At 35.6% G+C, this 9,313-nt stretch overlaps 1 long non-coding RNA gene across 1 annotated transcript in view; it reads left to right on the forward strand.

Moving 5' to 3' along the window:
• Window positions 1–9,313, forward strand: part of LOC107698755 (uncharacterized) — a 20,545-nt gene that overhangs the window by 9,414 nt on the left and 1,818 nt on the right. Inside the window, exon 2 of the long non-coding RNA XR_001635380.1 lies at window positions 8,156–8,261. This is a non-coding gene — a long non-coding RNA (uncharacterized LOC107698755). The remainder of the gene's footprint in view (window positions 1–8,155; window positions 8,262–9,313) is intronic.

A 9,313-nucleotide genomic window follows, 5' to 3' on the forward strand; every position in this document is an offset into this window, starting at 1 on the left:
TGTGTGTGTGTGAGAAAAAAAGGCATGCCACTTTTCCCGAAAGCAAGAAAGCTTAGTAAACTTTTCAATTGCAAATGAAGTTGGCATGGAGTGAAGGAGATGGCATGCGTGATGTGGATGATGCTTGTCACTGTTTCTTTAGCATCCGTATGCTGATCATTGTCTTTTCTGGGTCAGATGTACAGTAGTTTTTTCACTCAGTCTGCTTAGAATAAAAGCTTTTGAAAAGAGGTCAGAGTTATTTGGACTTCTCTTCTTCATATCTAATATAATAATTGTGCTTCAAGTGTCATTATTTAATAGTGGGTAGGTAAGCATGACATTACAACTATTAAATCTGAACTTCAGAAGAAAAGGCAGAAGAGAAAGATGTCAATGCAGCTGAAGAGAAATCCTCTCACAGAAATGTTAAAAAAATAAAGAAAGAAATGCAAGTTTGCTAGATTTACGATGTTAACCACCACCTACAATTAGAAAAGAAAATATAAAAGTCTAGTTAACATTTGAGTTTGGTTTTGATAAGTGTCAGAATCTAGTGATTGGGATCAAATGCATTAAGTATATCAGGATATTATTTAATCTCTCTTTTACCTTGTTGATCATAATCATCATACACTACCATTGAAAATGAGTTTGAATGAAGTCTCTTATGCTCATTTATTTGATTAAAAATACAGTAAAAACAGTAATGTTGTGAAATATTATTGCAATGTAAAATAACTGTTTTCTATTTTAATATATTTTAAAAAGTAATTTGTTCCTGTGATGGCAAAGCTGAATTTTATTCCAGGCTTCAATCTGACATGGTCCTTCAGAAATCATTTTAATATGCTGATTTGATGCTCAAGAAACATTTATTTTTATTAGCAATATTGAATACAGTTGTGCTGCTCAATATTTTTGTGGAAGCTGTGATTATTTTTTTCAGGATTCTTTGATGAAAAGTTAAAAAGAACATTTATTTGAAATATACATTTTTTGTAACATTATAAATGTCTTAACTAATATTTAAGACAAGATATTCTGATAAATTTAATGCCTCCTTGCTGAATAAAAGTATTATTTTCTTTAAAAATAAATAAATAAAAATCTTACTGACCCCAAACTTTTGATTGATAGTGTACAAAGAACTTCAAACTAATCCTAGAGTGATACACTGCAAGAAAAAAAAAGAAATCGTAGAAAAAGTATATAATGCCCTGGCAGTTTACATTAAGTTTTATGGACTTTTCCTTCAACCCTACAACACATACTAAGCGAATGTATTTTTACGGTCATTTGTATTTTTCATTTTTATGTATTTTTTTGCTTTTTCAAAAACTGAAACTGATGCCAGGTGGCTCTTAACATTAAAAGTCGTGGTGTAACATCACACACACTCCTACTCTTCATTATGCAGCTAGGGGGCAGCAGGGAGCCTCTCCACCCTAATTTCCCTCTTTCCTCTACCCTTCGTGGACCAGCTGGCCCACACTGCTGGGGGCAACAGCTCCGTGGCCTGCTGACAGAGCCTTGTGGAGTGGTGGCTCTACTGCTCCTGCTTACGCGGGTGCTGGGCACATCCCAAGGCATGCAAACTGTAAAACGCTACGTGGTGCATCCAAGCGCTCTCTATCCGGCACTAAGACCCCATTTATAACATCAAATAGTGCTCACTTAGCTCCTTTCACAGGCTCTGTGTAGTTTCCGCAGTAAAAGCTGATAGTGGTAACAAACTTTATAGGGATCCGACATCACATATGTTGTGTAGCCTAATGTAAATGTTTGTATAATTTAAGAGCAGATTCTTGTTGTAGCATGTAGTCTAGTAGATCAAAACTTTTCTCTGGCTTTTTGGTTATTGTGTAATGTTTGTAAGGACAAACAAAGTTACAGTATTGTATTTAAGTATTACTTTTTTATTATTATTGCAATAATTTATTTTAAATTGATTTATTATAATGTCATACAGTTTTTTTATTTGTTATTCAGTGTCATACTGAAGAGAATTTTTATTTTTTTTAATCTATTTTGCTATTTTATCCTTTTTTATCTTTTTATATCAATTATTATTATTAATAATAATAATAATAAAACAAAATAAATAAATGAATAAAATACAAATGAAGGCTTACCAAACTCATACGGTCTCCTAGGCTAATATTCATGTTCTTTATATCTTTAAGATTAAAGTGCTCCTTTGCAGGGTTTCCAGTATTGGTGGTCATTAGATTATGCCACTGTTTAATAAATTAAGCATTGTTTTGTAAGCATGCAGCCATTTTGGGTCAACCTATTTGGATATGGATAGTATGCAATTCATAGGGAGGGTCAAAAGATCTGGCCATCTATTCACTGGCCACACGCACTGCTGTCTCTGTAATCCAGTCTTAAGCTGCACAAGCCCAATAAGTCAGATGAAAAGATGATTTTCATAACCACTCTATAAGATTTCATTTTAAATGTGATTTCTGTATTTGTGTTGCTCAGAAAACAAATTCAGATTGTAACTGACAGTATCTTGTGATATTTATTGTGTATCCAAAGATTGATCTGATTAATTATACATTTGGGTAACATTTATATGTCTACATGTGGTCCAAACTCAGTCCTGTAAATAACAAAAACACAGATAGATGAAGCAGAGATCATGTTCAACAGAGATTGGCTAGTCTAACGGGTTAAGGCTGTGAGATCCCAGGCCTGCGGTCAGTCGAGCTGTGTCTGGCCCTGGCAGAGCAGGAGGGTTTAGGGAGGAGTGAGGGACTGCGTCCTTGCTGCCGCTGGCAGGCCTGTTTTAACTAGGCAAGCCAAGACAGATTGCATATATTCTATACCGCTTATCCTTCCTCCAAGCCTCACATACCCACGTCCCACCACTATCCACAGCATGCTGCTGAAGGGAGCCTTGCAAATTCACCGGATTTAGTGATTTGTCGTTCCATTTGTTGAGATCTTTTACTATTGGTTTGTTTGTGCATTGAAGGAACTAAACCTGCCTCATTTGTTCTGATATGCTGTACTAAGTAACTGCTAATGTTTCTGTTTTTGTGAGCCCTGTTCTCATTAGAATATCCTAAAAGAGATAAATGGTTTTATTTGTGTAGCTGTACTGTTCAGAGACCATTTTCACACATGACATTTATATAATTTTGTCTAAAATGATTTGTAGAATAAATGATTGCCAGGGCTTTTCCTAAATTTTATGTTCATGTAATGTAAATGAATTAATTTTTCACTCTGTATGTCACTGTAAATTTCACTTTGTATGTGGGTTTTTTTCCCGTCTGTTCACAAGAGATGAGAGTGTATTCACTGCTTCTTGCCAATTAATTTGGCCAACGCTAAACAGATGCTAAGCACTGAACATCGCTCATAAAAATCACATACCCTGAGGCCACAGCAGGCCACATGAGCAGAGAAACTTCAGTCCAGTCCATCAACATCAAGACTCGCTGTACAGGTGGCAGCACTGCAGGCCACTCACGCTCTTGTACCGTTTATTATACGAACTCCCAGAGTGCCACATCACCTGCAGATAATTCACAAAAACTGGTTTTACACCATATGTATATATTTTTTTAATTTTTATTTTTTTTCCTTACTCACAAAAAGTGTAAGCAAAGCTTTTTTTTGTTTTGTTTTATAAACTCAGGGGCATCTGAGGTATATTTTCGATGACCACAGAAATGAATTTAGATTCACCCGTAGAGCTAAAGTTAAAGTAGAGTAAAGAGCTAAAATATATTCACCAGAATACTTCTTAAGGCAGTGTTTGAGGAGTGGAGTAAAGCAGAAATTGCCACTTATCACCCCCTATATCTCATTTGAGGGTCTAATACAGTGTTGTGTTTTTTTTAATTTTTTGATCCAATCCTGTTTTGAGCTGCCAATTCATAACTAAACTGTTGTTTTGGTTTTTGTTATTTCATTAGAATTAACTAGATTGCTTCTTTTAGCCAGTGACACTTACGCATAACTCTGATTTATGTTACTAAAGTGAGACAGAGACAAAAACACATCATCATAATAATAACAAAATTAATGGTAACACAAGCAGGTAACATAAAAGTTCCCTCATTCAATATATTTTAAATGGTTTTGAAGGAAATTAATAGTTTTATTCAGCAAGGATGTATTAAAGACATTTATAATGTTACAAAAGATTTCTTTTCTTTTTTTTTTCAAATAAATGCTGATCTTTTTTGAACTTTCTGTTAATCCAAGAACCCTAAAAATACATCGATGAAAATATCAATTGAGCAATAATAAAAAAAATCTATTCTTGAGCAATAAATCAGCACATGAGAATGATTTCTGAAGGATCATGTGACACTGAAGCCTTGGTGAGCATAAGAGACTTTTTTATTTTTCAAAAACATAAAAACACCAATCTCAAACTTTTGAATAATAGTGTATGTTTATGGAGCTTTTCAATTGTAATTGTTTTTCAATTATAAGTGTTTAAATCCTTTTTTTATTTACCAGTCAACTAACAGACCAATTGACCACATCCTTTATGGACACCAGTGGTCCTCAGATTGATCAGTTTAAGAACCACATGATATTTTGGAAATTTTAGAACAATTTAAATTCTTACTGTTTAATTTGCAGGATTGTTTATAAGTGTTCCATTTACACCATTTGTAACTTTCCCCCCCCAGTAAATCAGTTTAATGTGTAATAATTGCTTTAAAAACTAAAGCATAGTATTCTCTAGTTGGCATTTGTTGTGTTTTCTAAATATGTTAAGGGCCAATACAGTTACCTGAGCGCTCATTTCTGCCGTGTCTGTGTTGCGCTGGCTTCAGTTAGCCTGGGAGCCAGCAGATGGTGTCCTTTCACCAGGGTCAGCGGGGAAGTTCCAGCACTCAATAGCGGGCAGAGGCAGCAGTGTCCAGGCCGGGCCAGCTCAGCCCAGCTCCATGCACTAAGCTGTATTAAAAACCTAATTAAGTTGCGTGCCAGTAAATGGAGGGAGGTTATTGGATTTGCAGCCTTAGCTGCTGGACAGCCTTCTAATTTAATCAGACTCCCATTGTGAGTCCAGCTACAGAGATGACTACGGGAGTTTTCTCTCTCTTTTTTTTCGTTTCTTCTATGGGACGGTTTATGGGAGTCAAACACAAACAAACACAGCCCTGAACAAGGGCACGGGTCGTGCACGTTGGATGGATTTGAGTCTTTTCCCTGAGTGGCTGTAGAGCAGATAAATAGGGGGAGATCGAGAGCTGTGACATTTGCTGATTAAGGGCGGTGTGATTGTATAATAGGTTAATGCAGCATGTCTGTCTCCAGAGGTGCAAAGGTGCTGCAGATGGCTTGTGTGTGAGGTGAGGGAATTACACAACCTGCTTAAAGTGCTTCAGGATGCCTGACATTATACTGCCTGCCAGACTTTACTGAGGCCACAGAGCTGATTCTACTCATTCAACATAATGACACTCTCAGCATAAAGAGGAAACATTGCAGTGAATTGGAATAGACAAGTGACATTATGTCAGGCTTATCATTAGATTTAGCTGAATTATGAAGAGTCATCCATTAGTTCATGATCATTCCATTAGTTTTTGATTAATCCTGACAATGTTTAATTGCTGACTGCTTGAAAAATACTCCAATATTATTAAACTCATACAATACTGTTAGTATGAGTTTAATAAGCATAGTTTGGAGTTGGATTTTTATAATTATTTTTTTTTTTTTTTGTTTGTTTGAAAGAAGTCTCTTATGCTCATCACAGCTGCATTTATTCGATCAAATATACATTAAACAAATACTCTTTTCTATTTTAATATATTTTAAAATGTAATTTATTTCTGTAATGTCAAGGCTGACTTTTCAGCAGCCATTACTCCAGTCTTCAGTGTCACGAAGTCCTTCAGAAATCACTATGATAAATCATTCTAATTCTAATGTTTCTTCTTATGATCTGTTGAAAACAGTTGTGTTGCTTATTTTTTTTTTTTTTGGAAACTGATGCTTTTTTTCAGGATTCTTTGAAGAATAGAAAGTTCAATAGAACAGCATTTATTTAAAATAGAAAACATTATAAATGTCTTTACTTTCACTTTTAATCAATTTAATGCATTCTTGCTGAATAAAAGTATTAAGGTTTAAAAAAAAAGTAATAATAAAAAAAAAACAACCTTTTGATCGGTAGTGTACGTACCTTATAAACATTGTTTCATAGTCTATGAATGTGATTATTTTGTATATAGTATTATTAATTATTTAATCAATTAAAAAATGAAGTGTTATTATTATTACTGCTGTTGCTATTATGATGATTGTATTAAATTAACAATTAATAATAATAATAATAATTTCATTTTACATTTAAGTGTTTTATGTGTTTTAGTCTTTTTTAAATTGATTTTAATCATTTACTTCTGGGGTAAGAGAGCTGTAAATTCATGTATTAGGATCTATAAGCTCACTGTATTTTTCTTTTCAGAAATCATTAGCAGAGTCATAGATGTCAGTCACATATAGTATACAACTCATATGTCATATACAGTAACTCATAAGTCGTACCGTACAGTATGTCTGCACACAGTTTACACATATTTACTTTGAGTGATTAGAGTCTGTATTTCTGCATATTAATGATTGGTTTTTACTAATACTGAATCAGTCTTAAACAATAAAACTCATGTATTTCGAGAAGAAAAATAAACCCTGTGTCAAAAAAGCAGATGGCACACTAACAGAGCTTAAGCGGGTTTACAAAAAATAGACATGTTCTTGCAGCTCTCACTTCTTAAGTTTCTCTTATTCTTCTATTTCTTATTTATTTCACATTTTGGTAAACAATAGCAGATGAATGGTACTTTCTGAAAGACCTGAAGAACAGCAGAAATGGTAGATAAAGGTTTGGATGGGTGCACTAATATAGAAGAACATTTGGAGCTAAGTAGTTTGTGGAGGAGGTTAGGGCCAGTGTCAAAGCACTGCCAGACTCTGGAGGTGGGCGGCAGCAGTGGCGCCAGCTCCCTACACAGCAGGGCCCGAGCATGGGACAGGATGCCCACCACAGCCCTGTCCAGCTCACCAGGAAGTCCAGCAGAGAAATGAAAGGAAAGAAAGAGGATGAGGGCGAGGGAGACAAAAGACAACAGCGCTTGACTGAGGCCTGAGGACAGGAGCAAGCTGTCTAGCGCAGGCAGATGAACTATTCTGCTCACACTCCAAAAAAAGACTGGATTTAAGGAATCAGAGGTGAATGACAATTATCGTGAAAAGCAGAGTCACATCTGCTGTCACACCAGACACAGAGAGAAAAGAAAGGCTTTAAAAAAGGCTCTGGCTCTAGTGAACAGGAGAAGCTGGAGGCCCGTTTTTAGCTGTTGGAATCCTGTACAGAAGCACATTGACTTTCTGAAAAATTATCATTGTTCATTGTTGCTTAACCTATTTTCAACATATTTAGACAGATTCTAAATTTTGTCATTTTTTTATTTTTTTTATATTAAAATAGACATAAGTGAGGGTAGCACCATATTTAATTTCTGACACGAATGAAAAGGTGGATTTTACTGTTGTTTAACAAAATACAGATTCTTCAGCTGATGACAAATCCTTCCAAAAGACTTTTAGTAGACAAAAACTTACTTAAAATGGTTTTGAAAGTTGTGAAAATGATGTGATCTAAGACCTCTGTACAGTGCATGCCATTGTAAAGACTGCTGTCAAAACATCTCTTTGTATGCTTTTCACAAAGGAACATTGATTCGACCAATGATGTGAGTGTGGGGCGGGACTATCTGTTTGGCCAGCCAATGGCAGATGGGGCAGAGTCTACTTTAATTGTCCTTTAAGAAGAATAATAGCTCCAGTTCCTATTTACTTTCTATGTATGGAAAAGAAGCTTAGATATTCTGATGTCTATTTTTATGTTTTAGAAAAAAATAATCATATGTTTTAAGTGATATAAAAAAATGGATATTCTGTTATATGTTCACTTTGTGAAAATGATGTCTTAACAGACAAAAGATTTTGACATTTTCTGTGAAGTCTCTGAGCAATTCTGTCATCTCAACAAACAGCCCAAAATTCACATGCTGTTGAAAAACACCCAAGGCCAAGAGAACATTTATGAAACTCAGTCAAACCTCAGTCCGGTACAGTGATAACTCAGTTCCTTTTCTCTGCATGTGTGTGTGTGTTTTGTCAGACTGCAGCAGCTGGACCAGCACTGTCAGGCCAGTTCCCAGCAGGTGCTGCAGCTCCTCAGCAGACAGAAGCAGCACGTGCACGACACACACAACCTGTAAGCCCAGGTCAGTCTCTGTTATATACTGTACTCATACCTCAGCTTGCTCTTTAGCTTAAAACCTGATGATTGCCTGAAGGTATTTGTAAGTTTAAAATGGAAGTCTAATGCTATTTCATGCATTCTGGCTTATTTACACTGAGTTGGATTCTCATACTAAACATGACTAAAGTCTCAAAAAACGAGTTGGATGTATGATGGAGTATTTCTGTGCCAAATACAGTCCTTCAGGGTTTGTTTTTTCGAGTATGGCCCTGTATGACTTCATAAAGGGTGGAAGAGCGTACGCATGCATCAACCAGAGCGAGAGCAAGAGCAGCACATCAACGCAGGGGCGTAGATTATGCGGGGGACGTGTCCCCCCCCACTTTTAATATCACGTAAATTCGTCCCCCACACTTTTTCGGGCAAGTGTGTTCGCATAGAGGTTTTCAAGAGCCGGTGTGAATAAATATAGATTTAAATTCAAAGAGACAGGATAGTCTGTGCATAATCTGATGTTTTATTCGGACTCAGAATAAGCCGAGATGAACATCACGGAGCGCTAAACACTCCATGCAGTGTATGTTTCATTCATACTCGTAGCCAGAGGGCGCTCTCGCGCAGAAAGTCGTACGAGGAAATGGACAGAAGCGTCCAGCTATCGCTGTATGAACAGTTTAAAAAAAAGTGTTTGTAGTATATAAACAAATCATTATTATTGGTTATTGTCCAGCAGTTATCTGATTTCTAAGCCAATTAAAAGCTAGAAATGAGAGAAAAATTAAAGTTGCCTATACACCAGTCAAAAGTTTTTGAACAGTAAGATTTTTAATGTTTTAAAAATGCCTGCGTTTATTTGATCCAAAGTACAGCAAAACGGTTTTCTATTTGAATATATTTTAAAATGTCATTTATAGTGATTTCAAAGCTAAATTTTTAGCATCATTACTCCAGTCACTCTATCCTTCAGAAATCATTCTGATATTCTGGTTTGCTGCTCAAAAAACATTAATAATAATAATAATTAAAAAAGGTTTCTTGAGCAGCAAATCAGCATATTATAATGATTTCTGAAGA

The sequence above is a fragment of the Sinocyclocheilus anshuiensis genome, unplaced genomic scaffold (genome assembly GCF_001515605.1).
Source record: "Sinocyclocheilus anshuiensis isolate Anshui unplaced genomic scaffold, SAMN03320099.WGS_v1.1 scaffold1015, whole genome shotgun sequence".
Lineage (NCBI taxonomy): Eukaryota > Metazoa > Chordata > Actinopteri > Cypriniformes > Cyprinidae > Sinocyclocheilus > Sinocyclocheilus anshuiensis.